The sequence below is a fragment of the Suncus etruscus genome, chromosome 3 (assembly GCF_024139225.1).
Source record: "Suncus etruscus isolate mSunEtr1 chromosome 3, mSunEtr1.pri.cur, whole genome shotgun sequence".
Lineage (NCBI taxonomy): Eukaryota > Metazoa > Chordata > Mammalia > Eulipotyphla > Soricidae > Suncus > Suncus etruscus.
The window spans coordinates 114624806-114645373 of NC_064850.1; the positions used below are offsets into that span (position 1 = coordinate 114624806).

Sequence of the window (20568 nt, forward strand, 5' to 3'; positions counted from 1 at the left end):
AGTTTTGCAGGCCCTTTCCTTCAAATCAACAAATTTGAAGAGTTAAGAAAGATATTCACTCAAGATGGAAGTTCTTCATTAGTCTCTCATATGTTGGAGTTAAAGATATACAACAAGGTAGCAACCAAGGACAAAAGACAAAATAATGGGAGAATTGAATCTCACAGTTGAGTTTGGGGATGGGTAGAAGGTGGAGGTATCGGGGTCCATGAGAGGGGGAGATGGGTTCACTGGTGATGGGTGTGGTGTTGGGACACATATAATATAGTAATGTGCATGAGGAACCTAATGGCATTGGAAGCACAGAGTGTCAAAAAATAGGGCTTCTTCTTAGTAATCTATGTCACCTGAAATCTGGGGAGCAAAGAATAAAAAAATAAGTCTCTGTTTTTATTAGTTCTGCTTGTTTTAAGGTAGAAAACTAGGAGAAATTTGAAACTTCCTTTTTTTGGGCTACACCCTGTGGTGTTCAGGGCTTACTCCTGGCTCTGCATACAGGACTCACTCCTAGAGGACTACTCATGGGGTCATATGAGATGCTGGAGATCAAACCCAACTCAGGTTCATGCAAGGCTTGCTCGCAATACTATCTTTGCCTGCTGTACTATCTATCATTCTGACGAGAACTTGAAACTTCTAACTGCACAAAACCAAGGATGGTAGACTCAATTTTATTTAAATCAGGGAAATTGAACATACTGTGTATCAGTCAAGCCTGCCCCATGTCACTGCCAGAACTATTCAGAACAATCTGATTTCACACATATGCTATGAATGGAGCTTTACACTTCGTTGTAACAAAATACAGACAAAATTATGGGCAAGAGATGCTCTAACCTGGGACTACAACAAGGCCTGGAAACTACTAAAAAGGTTTTTATTGTGTGTTCTAATCAGCAGTCTCTATGGTAGCACTTCTGTAGAGGAAACATGCAGACAAAACCAAAGATCAAAACAAATGAAACAAAAGTCATAGATCACACAGAGATTTAGGGTCTAGCTCCAAAAAAGTCTTGTGTAGGTGGTAATATAGTAGGAAAAGGGGAAAAATGAATCATTTATGGGAAAGTAGGCAGCTTGGAAGGATATAGTGTATAAAGTGGTAAGAAGTGGAGTTAGTTCTTCCTTCAAATATATGCCATGTAGTTGCGGTTATCTGTGTGGAGAAGGAACAATCAGTTCACAAAGATTTGGGGGGTATACTGCAGAGATGCCCTGTGTATGGAGATAGTGGAATTGTATCCACACTACCACAACTGTAGATTGACTATTAGGGCTTCTTCCTGAACCCCTGTCCTTGGCAGGGAGCCTGGCCTGACTACAGAGGTACCCCTAGACTCAAAGATGCCAGTAGGCAGATATCTCACCATGCCAACATAGGACAGTATTGAATAGCTGCTTGAAACAGCTGTGATACTTCCTTAACTCCTATAGATTCTCAGAAATAATAAAAAAAATAATGGAATTCAGTCACAACAGTGGATGGTGACAAACATCCAGGAAAATCCCCACCTAGATCACTTTATTGTCACCACTTGGCTGTGCTCAGAAATAATTCTTGGATAATGCTCAGTAAACCAAGGATTGAATCTGGGTCAGCTGCCTGCAAGTAACTTACTCTCTGTACTCTCTCTTTGACTCACTTTTTCAAATCTTTTTGCATTGCCAGAAGATAACTTGAGAACAAGTTCAATAATTTGAAAAAAAAAATCTTGATATCAGAGAATCAACAAGTTTGAAGAGTCCACAAAGTCATGAAAGTAGAAATCAGATCAAGGATCTCTTTAGAGTACAATGCTATGAAAGCAGAAAGTATCTATAAAAAAGTCAGTACAAGTTCTGCCATTTAGAAATAGAAGAACATTCTGTTCAACCACCCCTAAGTCAAAAAGGGCATCAAAAAAATTAAAGGATTCTTTGACATGAACAAGTAAGAAGATACAAAAACATCTGAGAAACAGCAAGTGGAGTACTGAGAACATGGGCAACAATACAGGTTTATACCAGAGAACAAGAAAAAACCCATTGACAACAATGCCTCATAGCCCAAGAACTAGAAAAAGCAGAGCAGATAAGTCATAAAGTCTCTACTTTATAAAGGAAATAACAAATAATAAATAAATAAGTAATAAAAATAAGATAAAAAACAATAAAAATTAGAGCTGAGGGGCCAGAATAGTGGCGCAGGGCATAAGGCATCTGCTTTGCACGTGCTAGCCTAGGACGGACCAAGGTTCGATCCCCTGGTGTACCATTTGGTCCTCCAAGCCAAGGGTGATTTCTTAGCAGATAGCCAGAAGTAACACCTGAGCATCACTGGGTGTGGCAGAAAAACAAACAAACAAACAAAAAACCCCCCAAAAATTAGAGCTGAAATCAATGATAAATCAGAAAAAAAATTCCCAGGACAAATAAAACCATTGTTTTTTTAGAAAAAAAAAAAACTGCCAAACCCTTAACTAGACTCATGAGGGAAAAACCTGATGAAATATAAGTACATCAGAGCAGAAACCTGATGAAATATAAGTACATCAGAGCAGAAACAAAAGGGGAGAAATTACAACTGATAGTTCAGAAATGGAAATGATCATAGGAGGTTAGCATGATGTCCTTTACACCACTATGCTGGAAAACCTGGAAGAAATGGAGGCATTTTCTGAATCATACACCGACAAGATTAAATCAGGAAGAAAGAAAACCTGAGCAGACCAAGAACAAGTAAGGAGATTGAAACAGTAATTAAACATCTTCCAAACAAAGAATATTTGGGGATATTGGATATTGTCTGGTTTAGTTTTCAAGGAAAATGATAGGCAAATGACTCAAAAAATTAAGAATGAGTTTCCATATGATCTCATGATTCTACTTGGTTATCTCAGTCTTGAAATCAAAGTCAAATGGTTTAATCATCATTTAATACTGTCCCTCCCCTTGTTTTGTTTCTCTGTATTTGACAGGTGAGTGAGATGAGTGTCAAGTTCAAGAACACAAAACATTCATTTAAAAAATATGTTGACTGCACTGCTAAGCACAATAGGATATGGGTACAACCTGAACATCCAATGACAGATGAATAGATAGAGCAGTTATGACACATACACATAACAGAATACTATGCAAACTAGAAGGAAAGATGAAATCTTGCAATTTTCTGTAACAAGAATGGAAATGGAAGGTATCATTTTAGGTGTGCTAAGACAGAGGAGGAAAAATGTCGAATCTTCTCAGTCATTTGTAAAATATAGAGAAACAAAACAAAGGAATATAGACTATCAAATGATGGTAAACCCTTTGTCTTTGATTATGGGTAGAGATAACCAGCAGTCGGAGAATGTGGGCAAGGAGGACCAAGGAAGAGAAAGAATTATTTTCTGTGACATTGCAGAATTATTACATCATGTCTGAGAGCTAAGTTCCAAAGACTCATCTTCACTACTTAGTCTTTTCTCCTCTATCCGCTGTAGCTCCCCTCCCCCCATTTTAGAAATATAGACAAAACATATACTGGAATTACAAAATTACATTTTATATCTCTCTATATCTATAAGTTTAGTGTTAAAGAAAGAAAAAGCAATCAATGATAGTGGGTCTGGGGATGTGGCTCAGCAGCACAGTCAATGTAAGGTCCTGGGTTTGATTCACAGAACAGCAACAAAAACAACAGTGTCATTAGGAACTTCTTAGCTTTTTCCTTGATTCCCCTTTATCTATGACATAATCTTTCTGTGTATAAAAGAAGTATACCTTCATTATTTTATAGGCCAAAGATAAGAAAATTAATTTATTTAGTAAGGATAATATAACTTAATTGGTGTCTCCAAAGAAGTATAAAGGGTCATGACTTTTTGTAACTTCAAGTATGTGAAGATTTTATCTTTAAGGTCTAGAGAGCACTCTTATGGTTTTTATTGTTGTTCTTGTTGTTGTTGTCATTTTGGTTTCTGTTGTTTTTGCTCTAACATTCATTGGGAGCATGTGTTATTTGCATCTTGAGGCAGTTTATAATCTAACTTGGGTTAGATTAGCTTGTTAGCTGGTTTAGGCTTGTTAGCTCATTTAGGGTTGCTGCATGTCTAACTTTTCTTATACTTTTAAGAAGAAATTTTTCTTATTTTTTTTATTTTTTGTGGCGGGGAGGCACACCTGGCAGCATTCAGGGGTTACTCTGGGTTCTGTGCTCAGAAATCACTCCTAGCAGGCTCAGGGAACCATATGGGATGCTGGGGATCAAACCTGGGTTGGCTGTGTGCAAGGCAAATACCCTATCCACCGTGTTATTTCTCTGGCCCCTTCTTTTTTTTATTGGTTGGTTTACAATTTATTAATAATGGCCTTTCAAGGACATAATTTCCAGACTATATCCATTACCAGTGAATGTATCTCCCTCCCCCGAAAGAGTTTCATTCCTCCTTCCCCAACTGTATTGTGAGTCAGTCCTACCATTATGTTGCCTTTGGGTCTTAGTTACTGCCTCCCTGTGTGTCTAAGTCCCATATATGTGAGATCACTCTGTGTCTGTCCTTTTCCTTCTGTCTTCACTCACTATGATCTTTTCTACTTCCATTATATGCCAATGTGTCTTTATAGCTTTAACTTGTCAATTTTCTGAACCAATCTTCCCTTAATATTCCACAGAAATGAGAACAAACAAAACCTCCAATTTTTACCAAGCAACTGGCACAGCCAAGAAACAATCACTTAATAAAAATAACCTCAGAGATCATCCAGGAAATTTCATCAACATTATTTGAACTCATATCATTTATCATCTTTCAGCAATGTTTTGTGGTATAGTTTAAAATAAACAACCATTTCTTATAGCACTAATGAAAAATAATAAAGTCCAATTTTATCTCTCTTTTCAGATTACTGAATTGTATTAAAATTTATATATCATGTTGGGAAAGTAATATATAGGTGATATGTGATAATAGTCTTCCTGTCTTTAAAGAAATCATTTAGCTGGTGTGTCATATTTAGAATGGTATTTTGTGTGTTAAAAATGTTTCATAAAAATACTGAGTCTAGGGGCCGGAGTGATAGTACAGCAGTAGGGCATTTGCCTTGCACGTAGTTAACCCCGAACTGACCTGGGTTCAATCCCTGGCATCCCCTATGGTCCGCTGAGCATGCCAGGAACAATTTCTTAGCCCAGAGCCAGGAGTAACACCTGAGTGCCACCAGGTGTGGCCGAAAAACAACAACAAAATATTGAGTTTAAAATTTCCCTAAATCACTGAGTCCATCAATACCTTGGTCCTCTAATGCCTTATAGAAGGAGTCACTATAAGTCAACCTTCAACTAGATTTCTGTGTTGTTTACATTTAGTAAATATATGAATTAATTTAGTTTTTCCATTATAAATGTCAAGAATAGATTTGCTTGAAAGGTGAAAAATTAGAATGAACAAAGCACACACTTAGGCCACATAAGTCTCTAGAGCTTTTCAAATAAAAAAAAATTCAGTTATAATCATGACTAAGCAAAACTTTTTCCTGGAACCAATAAGAAAGACCCTAGCCTAGGTTCTGACCTAGGATTTGTACAAAAACCAAATTCTCTAATTCCAGAGGTCTGAATTTGATAACCATGACTGAACAGAACTTTGGAACCCTAAATAAAGACATTATCCTAGGCTTCATCCTAAGATCTGTGCAAAAACCAAGATCACTAATTATAGAAGACTGACCACAACAACTGTGATGGAGCAGAACTTCTGGAACCATAAAGCAAAACTCTGTCTTAGACTTCGTTCCAGGATCTGTGCAAAAACCAAGATCTCTAATGCCAGAGGACTGATTTTGACAATCACAACTGAGCAGAATGTTTCCTGACACCATTAAAAAAAACCTTGGGGTTTGACACTGAGCATGTCTGGATGAATTTCAAGTCTTTCACAGTTGTCCAGGGGACAAAGGGGCGAAGTGAGGACAGCACTGGTGGAGAGAATGCCTCTAATTCACTATCTGTATGTACCTTAAATATAACTGTGAAAGACTTGAAATTCACATTGGTCATAATAAAATTAAAAAAAATTTTGGATTATAAAATTCTGCCCAATTTCTAATACTATACTGCACCCTAGTACAGTTAGTTATCCAGAATTATTAACTAAACATAAAAGGTTGATCAAGATTTATGTTAAAATATGTTTATACTCATTTATGTCAATATAAAATATAATTCACATTATATTTATAAGTGATATTGCATTGCGTCAATATCTTTATTGACTTTGAATTTAGTAACTGATGATGAAATAAACTTGCATATGTAATTTTATATAACATGATAAATATATGCAAAGACCTAAATATATTGTTTTTATATTTGTGTTTAGAAAAATAGCATATAATTATATACATCATTATTAAAAATAAATTTTATGCATATATATAGGTCACATAAAAGTATTTATATATTTTTGCCTTATATTAGTGCACACAGAAAGATGCACAAGAGAATATCTGTTGATGCACTATTCCTAGTAGCTCATTCCCCGATTGTGTAAATGTCTCCATAGGGTGGAGCAGATGGATATACTGGAGGTCAGGATAGAAGCATGATTAATGGGTACAGGAAGCTCAATGAGCATAATTTATAGGCTCACAAATGGTGAGAAGTAAAAAAAATTCAGACAGAAGAGATGAGCCATGATTCCATGGCTCTGAAAACAGACATAGTCAAACTTGTGCAGTCAGACATCAGAATGGTGGCCACTTTGGGAGCCAGAGACTGAGTGACTTTGTGGGGCTGGCAATATCCTAGTGTTCCTAGGCTTGCACAGGTTTGTCATGGAGTGAATTGCACTGGGATGACAGTTTATGTATATTGTAGTTCAATAAGATCTTTAAAAATCCTACCAAGTAACATAGCTCTTACATGACCTCACATTACCTACAGTGGCAAAGATTTAGCTTCTATAAGCAGAAGTATGTACTCTCTGCCACTGAGCCACATTTCTGACCCTCGTTTTAGCAGTTTTTTTCACCAACTGAACTCTGCACTCACCATTGACACTCATTTTTTCCTTTTTCCCTGCCCCTAAGGCAGGCATTTTATTCAGATCTCTCTCTTTTTTCTATTTTTTTCTTTTAGACACTATTGTTAATGAGAGGGTACCATGCACCCAGTTATCGTCGAGTGATAGGTTCCAACTATCATTGTCAAAGTGGTCCCTTCTCTGCCCTAACTTAACCGACCCACTATTTCTGGCAAGCGTCTTACCATAGATTGGTCCTCCTGGCACTCATCTCTATTATCCCTGGATATTATTATCATGTTATATATTTTTTATTTTATTTTGGTTTTTGGATCACATCCGGCAGTGCTCAGGGGTTACTCCTGGCTCTACACTCAGAAATCACTCCTGGCAGGGTCGGGGGACCGTATGGGATGTCGGGATTCGAATCACTGTCTTCTGCATGCAAGACAAACACCGTACCTCCATGCTATCTCTCCATCCCCAGTTATCTTTTATTTTTTATTACATAAATAAGATTATTCTAAGTCTACCCCCTCCTTTTGACTCATTTCACTCAGCATAATATTCTCCATATCCATGTATAAGCAAATTTCATGACTTCATTTTTCCTAACAGCTACATAGTATTCCACTGACACTCATTTTTCATAAATGACCCAGGCTTTTCAGGGATAATGGGGTAAAACACCCTCATGGTATATTTCTGTGAACACAGATAGGTCACATGCTAGCAATTGGCTGATCAAATAACTCAATTTTTTAATTTCTATTTATGTACTTTTAATTTTTCTGGCTGCCATTTGAACTGGCCTTACCAACATGACAATGAGTATGGGATACAAGAATTTGTGCACCAGATGTGCCAATGTAATCTGCAACATTGACAGCATCAGTGCTACAATGGGGGTGGCATCTTTTATGCACATTTTCATACACTCTTCTCTCTGTACCATGTGTTGCTTCTGTACTAAATGAGCAACCTGAGCAGCAGCTGGACTTTGAGAAAGAGAGTAAAGGAGAATGAGTTTGGAAGAATCTTTGGAAATATACTGCTCTCCTGAGGCATAAGTGGGTAACTGGAAAATTGGCTGTAAGAGGTTGATGGAAGAGAAGCAGATTGGTAGATTAGCCAAGAGCATGTCTCTGAGACCAGACTTCAAATTCTGCCTCTGCCCTTTGCTAGTGGTGTTAGCCTGGAAGAAATGCCTTCATTACTGTACCTCAGTATCCTTGCTTTTGGAACACAGGTGATGGATCATGGGAACCTTGTTGTGTACCGGGTAAACATGGATTAAACTTTAGGTAATACTATTATCTTTAGGTAATACTATTATCTTGTATTTCATGGTCAGACGTGGTATACATAGCATCATTCCAGAGTATGTGGTCTTCATTGATTTATAAAACTCTACTCAACTCACTAGCATGATTATGCTTATTTTAAAATACAAATTTAATCATATTACTCTGAGCTCAGAATCCTTTAAGTTTTCTCTGTTGCTCAGATGGAAAAGCTAAAGGTTTTTTTGTTTGTTTAATGGTTTGGGTTTTTTTGGGTCACACCCAACAGCACTAGGGATTACTCCTGGCTTTATGCTCAAAAATCACTCCTGGCAGGCACAGGGGACCATATGGGAAGCTGAGATTCGAACCACTGTCTGTCTTGGATTGGGCTGTATGCAAGGCAAATGCCCTACCACTGTGCTATCTCTCTGGTTCCAAGAAAAGCTAAAGGTTTTTTTTTTTGTTTTTTTGTTTTTTTTTTATAAAAGTGTACAGGCAGAGGACCATGTTTCCTGACTTGGACAATAAATTATATGGCCATCTTTAGTCTTTATGTTATCTGCCTCTCTTTTCTGCCAACCATCTTCTGCCACATCCCTCTTATCTTCTCTTCCTCCCTCTCAAGTCCTTGTCGTGGTTGGGACCCTGCAGAACACATTCCTGTCCCAGGACCTTTGCAATAGCCTTTTCATGAGCTGCAATGCTCTTGCCTTAGACTATAGCATGGTTTTCTCCTTCATTTTTGTTGTTTTGAATTTTGACAATGTCTCCTTTTAGTGAGGCTTTTCTCAGACATTGTCTCTAAAATAAATGTCCTTTCCTCATTCTCTCTACTCATTTTCACCATATTCTTCTAGCACTGATCTTTCCCAGGACAGACTTGCTCAATGTTTGTTATTTTGCTCTTTGATGAGAATGTTAGCTCCTCAAGGGTAAGGATGTGTATGTAATTTGGTTCATTACTGTTTGTTTCCCTAGTAACCAGTCTAGAGTTAAAGTTCAACAAATACATGTTGAATGGATAGAAAAAAACATTTAGAGAGGCTCTTGCCTTTCTATGTGACCTAATGGCCAACTGGTTGCCATATAAAGTTTGATATAAAATATAGAATTCCCATGTTTAAGACATGAGTTAAAAGTAGTATGATTTGAGCAGCTTCTAGAATTGACAGATCTTCTTCAGTTAAGTTGTTGTTAGTAAGCAAATATGATAGCAAACTGTGTTTTCCCAGAGAGAGCTTTTCACTTTAAACAGTGGCCTCTGAACTTGTACCTCTACACATATGAAATGGCCAGTAGGAACAAACAGCTCAGGTCTGAGCATGCTGCCTTTCACTTTGCTGGTCCAAGTGTTTAAGCCCCTGGGTCTACTTGTGCTGAGGGGCGATCCTGGCAGCTCTGTGGTTTGGGCCAAAGAGTTGATCTGCTGTCAGGGATCCCTGATACCACAGTGATATCCAGTGGTACCATGGCAAGCAGTGTGCACCATGATAACTTTCTCTGTTAATGGCCACACCAGAAAACGCCAGCTAAAACAGCCAGGATTGCCTCTTCTGAAAAGGAGACACAGGAGCTCCACAGTGGCCCCTAGGGGAGAAAGACCACAACGAAGAGGTGAGACCTGGGGTAAGGGCAGATATGCAAATACAGCAAAATAAGGAGCTTGTGTGTCTGTGAGCACCATGGCCACGTGTGCAAGCACAGCACTGCAACTGGTTGTGCAGTACCCAGCCAAGGCCACAGCTTAAAATGCATGAGTGCTGCAGCCTGGGGTTTCTGTGTGTACACGTGTGTGTATGTGTGTAACACTGGTCACATTTCAACAACAGTGAAGGGGCATAGATAAAATAAATACATCCACATATAGGTCAAAGAAGTCAACCCTGTATAAAAACACAAAACTATCCCGTGGACACACTTGAGTTTTGCTTCCTAAGCTCAGACTTCTGGGGACTTGTAAGGACTTTGCATCTGGAAACAAATATTTCCAACATGGAATCTTGAAACATTTTTTGAGGTTCTGATTTAGAAGTAAGGCTACTCAGCATAGACAGAGTGTGATACATATGTTCTGTTCTTCCATTGACTTCTACATCCATATATATATTTTTTATTTTGGGCCACATTTAGTGGTGCTCAGGGATTACTCTTAGTTCTGCACTCAGAAATCACTCCTGGCTGGCTCGGGGAACCACATCGGGTGCTGGGGATCACACCTGGATGCAAGGCAAACACCCTACCCACTTTGCTATTGCTCCAGTTCCCCTCTCTTCATAACTTCGTTTTTCCAGGAATAAAATAGACCTTAGTTAAAAATAAGCGTGTTGCTATAGACATCAGTGACCTTATCTCCGAGGAGAATAATGGGACACTAAAAAGGAATGATAAAGTTTCTGGCCATAACCCAAATTAATTTTGACAGGATTTTCTGGAACCTTTGGTATTTTATCATTTTAGCCATAGGCTCAATTTTAAAGACAGCTCAATTCCCCTTTTCTTTCATTTTCGTTTGCCAACTTTTTTTTTTATCCTTACTGTATAAACTTAGTATGATGATAGACATAACACTCACTAGATAACGACACTAGAGAAATATTTCAAGATTAAATAACTAGACTTTTTGCTTCCAGTTACCAGAATACTGAAATTGGTGCTGCGCATATACACTCAGACAGACACACTCTGTTGTCAAAATTCTGTTCTTTTAGGTCATACTTGTAGCAGCAGCATTCTTATTGTATGTTGAATTTAAAATGTGGCATACTCTTCTCTGGGTTATTTCATCAGCCTGGAACCTTCCTGAGAATGGAAATAAAATCATGTCTCCCCCTCCCACCCTTCTCTGCTCAGCCAGGGGCACAGTACTTGGCCCAGTGCAGTTCCATCTCATGTCCCTATAGTAGGAGTCATTCTACTGTGAGCCAAATGCTCAGGGATAGCAGGGGAACCTCACATGAGAATAATTACTTAACATGAGAGAAAGCAATGAAGTTCCCAGACACAGGAAATGAAGAGTCAGGAGGGGAGGTAGAGTTGGAAAGGGTTCTGAAGTCCTTCCAGACAGTGACTTCCTTACAACAAACAACCAATTGGGCAATAAATGGATCACTGTCATTGTATATGTGCCCAGGGTCTCCCAGCACTAGTTAGCATCAAGAACTTGTGCAATATGTCTTAGCAATGCTACGGAGTGAATCTCCTTTTCTCTCAGGAGCAAGGAAAATTACTCGTGAGCTGAGGCTCATTTTGATATCTCAAATCTCTTGTGCATTTACTGTAAAACACAATAACAGCTGTCTTCAAAGAATGCATATTGCAACAGAAATCTGGGGGAGATCAAGTGAGCAAGCTAGTGAGAGTGGGGGAGGGAGGGAGAGAGAATGTCTGAACCACAGAAAAAGAACACGACCACTAAAGAAAAGGGGAAGGAGATATCAATCCTGTCATTATGTGCTGTTGTGCTTTCAAAGTGGATTTTTCAGATTTATGGAACACCAAAACACAGCTGCTATGCAAGGATGAAAGTAGAAATTAATTACATTCTATTTTGGGGGGCACACCTGGTGGGGATCAGGGAACCATAAGGGGTGCTGGAGATTGAACTTAGGTCAGCCACAGGCCATGCAAGTACACTGCCCACTGTGCTATCTCTCTGTCTTGAGAAGGAAAAACCTTGTGGGGGCTCATATAATGCATGTTTTTATTTTACTTATTCACCAACTCTTCTAACACAAGGCACATGGGGGAAGCATTAGAGACAACAGAATGGGGATAGTTTGCCTCCAGGAACTTCCAGCCGTGGGGAGGAAGCAAATAGGCAAATACAATAGAGCCTGTGTTCAGTGTTACTTCAGGGTTAATGGAGTCATGACAGCACAGGAGAAAAGGCACTAACCCAGCCTGGGTCATGGATACTTGTCAGACAAAGAGATGCTTTAGTGGACATAGAGAGATGAAGTATTATAAAGGAGAAGAGACAGGAGAGGTGCAGTACTTTGAGTAGAAAGAACATGTTGATATTGTCAGCTGAGTTTAGTTGGTTGGTTAGAGTTAGAAGTTGGAGTTAGAAAAAAAGCGAGTATAGAGAGGCACCTGGAGAGGTGGAGGCCAGAGCTGAGCTCTGTAGAAGGAATATCTCTAGCTGGGAAAGCACCAACCAACATGGTGGGGGATGGAGTTGTTGGTCAAGACACCTATTTTCTCTTCAAATCCAGGGACTAGGGTTTCCCTTCCTAACTTTAGGATGCCAATACATACCATCACTGGATGCCATTGAAAGGGATGTCACTACTTGAGGATGAGTAAAAGAGAAGTGAAATCCTTATTAACATTAAGAATTTGGAGTGTTGCAATGAATATAGGTGTAGGGAAGGAATTTTTGTATTGTATTTTTGTGTTCCTAGGGTATATTTTTAGGAGTGGTATAGCTGGATCTTATAGGAGCTCAATTTCCAGTTTTTGGAGGAATCTCCATATCACTTTCCATAAAGGTTGGACTAGATGGCATTCCCACTAGCAGTGAATAAAGAGTTCCTTTCTCTCCACATCCCCGCCAACACTGCTTGTTCTCATTCTTTGTGATGTGTGCCAATTCATTGTAGCACTATTTACCATAGCAAGACTCTGGAAACAACCAAGATGCCCTTCAACAGATGAATAGCTAAAGAAACTGTGGTACATATACACAATGGAATATTATGCAGTCACCAGGAGAGATGAAGTCATGAAATTTTCCTATACATGGATGTACATGGAATCTACTATGCTGAGTGAAATAAATCAGAGAGAGAGAGAGAGAGAGAGAGAGAGAGAGAGAGAGAGAGAGAGAAAGAGAGAGAGAGAGAATGGTCTCACTCATCTATGGGCTTTAAGAAAAATGAAAGACATTCTTACAATAATTTTCAGAGACAAAAGAGAGGAGGGCTGGAAGCTACAGCTCACTTCATTAAGCTCACCACAAAGAGTGATGAGTTTAGTTAGAAAAATAACTACATTGAGAACTATCCGAACAATGAGAATGTATGAGGGAAATGGAAAGCTTGTCTAGAGTACAGGCAGGGGTGGGGTGGGGAGGAGGGAGATTTGGGACATTGGTGACGGGATGTTGCACTGGTGAAGGGGGGTGTTCTTTACATGACTGAAACCCAACCGCAATCATGTTTGTAATCAAGGTGTTTAAAATAAAATATTATTTTTTTTTTTTTTGGTTTTTGGGCCACACCCGGTAACGCTCAGGGGTTACTCCTGGCTATGTGCTCAGAAGATGCTCCTGGCTTGGGGGACCATATGGGACACCGGGGGATCGAACCGCGGTCCGTCCAAGGCTAGCGCAGGCAAGGCAGGCACCTTACCTTTAGCGCCACCGCCCGGCCCATAAAATATTATTTTAAAAAAAGAATCTGGAGTGTAGTTTCATCTTGGGGAATAATATGTGCAGACAATGCCATGGTTCAAACTGTGCCTCTTTGATATATAAAAGAGATACTAGAGAGTGATTGCCCTGCATGTGGCCTATTCTTGTTCAATCTCTACCACTATATATGGTTTCTTAAGTCCTGTCAGGAGTGACCCCTGAGCACAGAGCCTTGGAATAAGCCCTGAGCACAGTTGAGTTTGGTCCTAAATTCCATACAAAGAAAACATCCTTCTGATATATATATATATATATATATATATATATATATATATATATATATATATATATATATCATCAACATCATCATCACCATCAATACTTTCAGTTGACAGTCTCAGAGAAATCTGGTTAGGAGTTAATAATAATAGTAATAATAATAAAGATATTACTCTAATTCAATCTTATCAAGAAGCACTTGTTGAATTACTATTTACTGCATGTAATGGGGCAATGGAATATGGTGGCAATTTATTTCTGAGATAGAAATTTCCAGGGAGATTTGGATATGTCAAGACACCACTTTTCTCTGCTTGCTCCAGCAGGATGAATTCCAGTTGCCAAGATGTCAGAGACTGTGTGAATGTGGAGATACTGGCTCTGTTCTAGTGTCTCTGCTTGCCACACGTCTCAGATCTGCTGCCAGAACAACATACTGAAACTTTTGACTTTCCTTTGCAAAATATTCTTGATAATTTTGTACAGAAATTGTATTTGTTTCATTTTTACTATTGTTCACAACAGGGGATGGTTGCTTAGCGTGCACTCACTTAGTAACCAACAGTTTTGGGGAGTCTGTTCCTAGTCGTTTAGCTGGTTCTCACAGCTACACATCATGCTACATGGAGACCAATGTTCCCCTAAATGCTGCACAGAGCATCACTGGTGTGGGCTCCTGATACACATGTCAGAAACTTCTATTGCAAGCATTGGACTCAATGTGGTCCATCTTCCCATGGCCTCTGCTGTGAAGCCCTTTACGTGGCTCACATATTTGCTTCCCCACATTGCTGCTTATGAGGTGGAGGTTCAGCACTTTCCAGACCTGCCTGCCAGCACCAATGGATTATTCTGAAAGAACTTGTTGACCAGGCTTTGGCCCAGGTATCACTTCTAGGCTCTCTACTAAAAACGATACTTGACCTCTATCCACAACACTACATAACATAAGCATAATTTCAAGAATTATTAAAAAGGATTGGTTATGGGAATGTTGCACTGGTGAAGCTAGGTGTTCTTAATATGACTGAAACCCAACTACAATCATGTTCGTAATAAAGATATAAAATATATAATAAAGATATAAAAAAATGTCACAAGGGTCAGCAATGCCAACAAGTTCAATAGAATCTGAATTGATTATACTTGTTGCCATTTTATTGTTTTTTTTTTCATATTTATAAGTTAGGGATAAATTATTATTCAAATTGATTTGTATTTCATATCTAGAGTTCTCATTCTAATATTTTAATTCATTTGTCAGTTAATTGCTTTGATGATAACCAACCTTATTTATATATAAATTAAAATTGCATGTAGTGTTGACAAAAATTAAGGATGCAAACATGAAAATTATGTAAAATAATAAAAATGTTTTGATTTAAAAAAATAAAAAAGATAATGATTCAACTTAGTACTTCTCATCTATTTCACTACTTAGTAAGTAGGATGATAGTTTCTAATCAGATACATAATTCTAATTGCTTTATCATTGTAATGAATGTAAATAGTTTAGGTACAAGCTATTGACCTGCCTAAGGTTTTGCCGTTCTTAAAACCTGTGATATCAGATAATGACATCTCTTGACAAATTGACTCTTACAATAAATTTAGGGTATAAGCCTGGGTAGTTGAATGAGTTTACTGACTCCTTTCTTTTCTTCTTTCCTATTTTTTTCAGTCTTTTCGTCCATTTAGTAGGATTTTTTTTAGTAATTAAAATGAGATGGTTTGGAAAAACAGTAATAGCTAACTTTCATCACCACTATTTGTAAGATTGATTAGTTTGAAAGTCAAAAAAGGTAACTGTCATAAAGTTGCTTATTTTGTAAACTTCCTGCTTTATATATTACTAGTCTGATATATACATATTATATACATATATATTACATATATACATATGTATATATGTATGTATGATATATACATATTATATAGTCTGATTTTGTCACCAGAGAGCATGCATTCATGTGTGTGTGTGCATAGATGTGTATGTATATAAAATCAAGGTTCATAGGAATTTCTTTTTTGGGTTTACTTTTCTGTGAAACATGTCTAAGTCCAACCCAATTTAGGATGCTAACACTTCAGTAGCAGCAATATAAGAATATTGCCTTCTCTCCCCAGGTTCTTTGAGAATGTTATTGAGGGCACAGAAAGTCACTTAGGCTAGTGATGATATTCCAGCAAGAGCTGAACATGGATACTAGGAAGTGGGAGGAGGGAAGCAAGAGAGAACCAGAATGGGAGAACGCTGATGATTAGACCATGGAAGTTTCTGGGTGTTTGTGAACAGACAAACACTTCATCAGTCCAGCATGGCATGGAGGGAGAAATCCCAAAACCATGAAGATCATGTAGGAAACATTTGGGGATTTGGAGGTGGAATGATCCCTCATCCCTGCTCCCAGCTCAACCAGAACCACAAGGAACTGACTTCATGGATGAGGATCAGAAACAGCCTTGCTGGCCGACACCCACTACATTGCTTCTCATAGCTTCCACACATGAAATAGCTCTAGCACAATCTTTTCCAGAGTGAAACAAAGGGAAGAAAATGTAAACAGACCATGTTAACAGTGCCAGGGATGAAACCCAGGGCCTCACACATACAAGGCAAGTGCTTGACAGTTGAGCTACCTATCAGGCTCCACTGCTCATCTCACTTGGGACATCACTCCAGTCTAATGAGTAGGATGAGCTCACTTGAAGACAACATCTTCACCCTGTCTGCTTCTGTCTCCCATAGCTCAGATATGGCACTGCGCAATGTTTTTAGACAGGAGATAGCTTAGAGCAGTGCTTTTCAAATAGTGGGGCATGCCCCTCTGGGGGAGGGGGTGAGAGGCTCCGAAAAGGGGGGGAGTTGTTTAACCTCAGCAAACATTGTCATAACAAGCTAAGCCCTATGTTTATGTCTCTGTGTGTCTCTGGAGCTGAGAGTTGCTGAGTCCTGCTTCAAACCAGCTTTGAAAAGCTATGCATTGCAAAACTTGCTCATTGTAGCCATTAATCCAGACATCACCTTTGATTAAAATATCAACTCAAATTATTTTATATATTTTTGTTTTGCAGGTTAAAGTTTTTTTTTTTTTAAATAAAGGTACTATTTACAGTCAAGCAGGGGGGCGCAAAAAAGTTTTTTTCTTCCTAGGGGGGAATTACAAACAATAATTGAGAAGCACAGGCTTAGAGAAATCCATTGACTTGGTCAACATAATTATCCGTGTGAGTGGAAAACTCATATTTCTTAAGAGCACAGTAGTTACTTGCAGCCATTCTTTAACTCTCATTCCAACAACGGTAAACAGTAAAGACTTTCATGCAACTTCCAGGAGCCTACACATTCTTTCCAGAGATTTGTCCCCATCATGGTCAAGTAAAATGGGTGGCTTTAACCTTGCCTACATGATAGAAAGAAAATCAGAGGAACCCTCAAATGAGTTCATTAAGACTCCAGAACATCAGATTATCAGCAGAAGGAAAAGAATGATAGCTAGAAGAATTCATCTGACCATCCTGGGTAGAGGCTGCAGAAAGAGCAATGTGTTGTGTCGCGCTGCCTTATCATGGTCACCTTCCCATAGAGGAAAAAAACTGGGAAGGAAACAGATGCAATCCCCAAAATGCTGATTGGGTTTTTAACTTACTATTTTCATCTAGAAGAAGCTTGAAATAACTAGAGAGCACAGATACATATATATACTCTCTCTCCCCCAACCTCACACACTCACATATTCTTTGCAACTCCAATGTTTACTTTTTAAAATTATCATTCAATGACTCATCACACAAGTTTTTGAGAATAAGGACTCACACATGAGTACTTCTGTGCTGGAGAAGAAGCACAACTGCCTCCATGGTTCAGAACTATAACTAGGAATAACAAGTCTTAAATTCCCAAGAGGAAAGATGACTGTGGTCAAATTGGGCCATAATCATTTTTATCCCCTGATAGCATTTTTATTTATATTTTTATCAAACTTGGAGATATTCTGACTGAACATTTTGGCATAAGCTAGCCCTAATACCCAGTCTGCTGACTGGAAAGTCTCACTCAGGGACAGAAACACAGTCATATATTGATGATCAAGAAATGGCTTTGGCCATGGTGAAATGGGGACATACAAATTCAGAGATGAGTAACCATAGCTCCAGAGATCAAAGTTGGCTAACAAGTTAAGAGTTAATGATCAATACCCAATACTCTAAAGATTCAACTTTACACAACATTGTGATATTATTTTTAAATCTATCAAGAGAGTATGAGGAAATTAAGGGTTGAAATCTGGCAGATCACAAAAAGAAAATTATTATTACTGCTGTTATTATTGTTTGTTTTTTTGGTTCACATCTGGTGATACTCAGGGCTTACTCCTGGTTCTGCACTCCAGAATTACTCCTGATAGGCTCTGGGGACCATATGGCCTGTCAGGGATTGAGCCAAGGTCATTCATATGCAAAGAAAGACCCTTGACTGTGTACTATCACTCCAGTTCCCAAGGAAGAAAAAAAAATTAACATTTAAAAGAAAAAAATTACAGTTCTGTAGCATATGCTACACATTGAAACTGAATTACATATTTTCAATTTTGCATCATAATTGTGTTTTCAAATCCTGTTTCAAGTCAAATAGAAAACACATGTAAAGAACATGGTATGAAACAATTTTTAAACTTTGTGTTGCCTATCATCCAAAATTTTGAAAAATTATTACTAGAAAAATTTTGGGAAAACTTTTATTTGTAATGATCAAAATTATGATAATTTTACTTTTCTTCCTTTCTGTTCTTCCTTCCTTCCTTTCTTCCTTCCTTCCTCCTTCCTTCCTTCCTTCCTTCCTTCCTTCCTTCCTTCCTTCCTTCCTTCCTTCCTTCCTTCCTTCCTTCTTTCTTTCTTGTTTCTTTCTTTCTTTCTTTCTTTCTTTCTTTCTTTCTTTCTTCTTTCTTTCTTTCTTTCTTTCTTTCTCTTTCTCTTTCTTTCTTCCTTCCTTCCTTCCTTCCTTCCTTCCTTCCTTCCTTCCTTCCTTCCTTCCTTCCTTCCTTCCTTCCTTCCTTCCTTCCTTTCTTCCTTCTTTCCTTCCCTCCCTCCCCTCCCTCCCTCCCTCCTTCCCTCCCTCCCTCCTTCCTTCCTTCCTTCCTTCCTTCCTTCCTTCCTTCCTTCCTTCCTTCCTTCCTTCCTTCCTTCCTTCCTTCCTTCCTCCCTCCCTCCCTCCCTCCCTCCCTCCCCCTTCCCGCCCTCCCTCCCTCCCTCCCTCCCTCCTTCCTTCCTTCCTTCCTTCCTTCCTTCCTTCCTTCCTTCCTTCCTTCCTTCCTTCCTTCCTTCCTTCCTTCCTTCTGTCCTTCCCCCCCCCTTTGAGCCATACCCAGTGATGCTCAGGGGTTACTCCTGGCTCTCCACTTAGGAATTACTCCTAGAGGTGCTCAGGGAACCATATGGGATGCTTGAGGGATCATATGGAATTGAACACAGGTCAGCTGCATGCACACACATATCTGCTATATTATTGTTTTTATCTTCATTATTGGAAGATTTTCCACTTAGAGTAGAGTCATTTCAGCACAGCTTAAATGTGTGGATCTTGGAAACTTACAGGCTACTGTTCAATTTATCATTCTTTAATTGAGAGCATTTGCCACTTAAAGTCATATTTTAGAAAATCATTGCCTTGAATAGTTTTGTTTCTGTGGATGATGCAGAAAGGGGGGTGATGCAGAAAGTATTTTCCTGGGCCTGGGAATAAAGATATTCCTGGACATCTGGCATAGATCATGTCATTTTATTTGAATTTGAGTTTACTTGAATTCGTGCAGCCATTATCTCTACACTGGCTCTGGAACGGAGATGAAATACCTAATTCCTATTGACACTGGAGTAGGGATGAAATACTTAATTCCTATTGGCTCTGGAATGTTTTAGAGCTGATAGTCCCTATGACCAGGAACTGGCTCTCATCCTTGCCACTTTGACCTGTGGCCAGATTTGCCCATCAAGCCTTAGTTTCTAGCTTGCTGCTGGACACAAAGTTCTCAGATGACTGAAGACACAAAGGATAGAAGCCAATTTTAAATGGGTTTAGTAGCAGAGCCCGAGGTCAGCACTGGCTCCCATCACATGGATCCCTTTATCTCTGAAACCAGATAACGGAGGAAAGCCCAGCCCTCTCCTTGGATTCAGACAGTGGAAAAAAAAAAAAAAAAAGGAAAAAAATTTCCACCTATCCTGCAGACGTCTGTTTTTTCCTATGTGTTCCTTGAAAAATGTAGGTGAAACCAAAGTGTCATTTATTCTCATTCTTTTTTTGTTGTTTGTTTTTGGGCCACAACTGGGCGGGGGGGGGGAGGGGGGGCTCAAGGGTCACTCCTAGCTCTGTGCTTAGGAATAATTACTCCTGCAGGGCTTAGAAAGACCATCTGGGGTGCCAGAGATTCCACCCAGGTTGGTCTCTTGCAAGGTAAGTGCTCTACCCACTGTATTATCACTTTAGTCCTAGACATTTATTCGTTGGGAATACTTGGAGGGCTCAGGAGGTCCCAGCCTGGAAAATGAATCTCAGAAAAACTCACAGTTTTCCCTTTCACTCCAACAGCACAGGACTAGCATGAGAACTCCAGTGAGGAGAGACTGGAACTGTGAGCATCCCTCAAATTCTAGTTGTTTCACAACT

General features: G+C 39.0%; 1 protein-coding gene across 1 annotated transcript in view; it reads right to left on the reverse strand.

Moving 5' to 3' along the window:
- EDNRA (endothelin receptor type A) overlaps positions 1-20568 on the reverse strand; it is a 64694-nt gene that overhangs the window by 37823 nt on the left and 6303 nt on the right. The window lies entirely within an intron of this gene.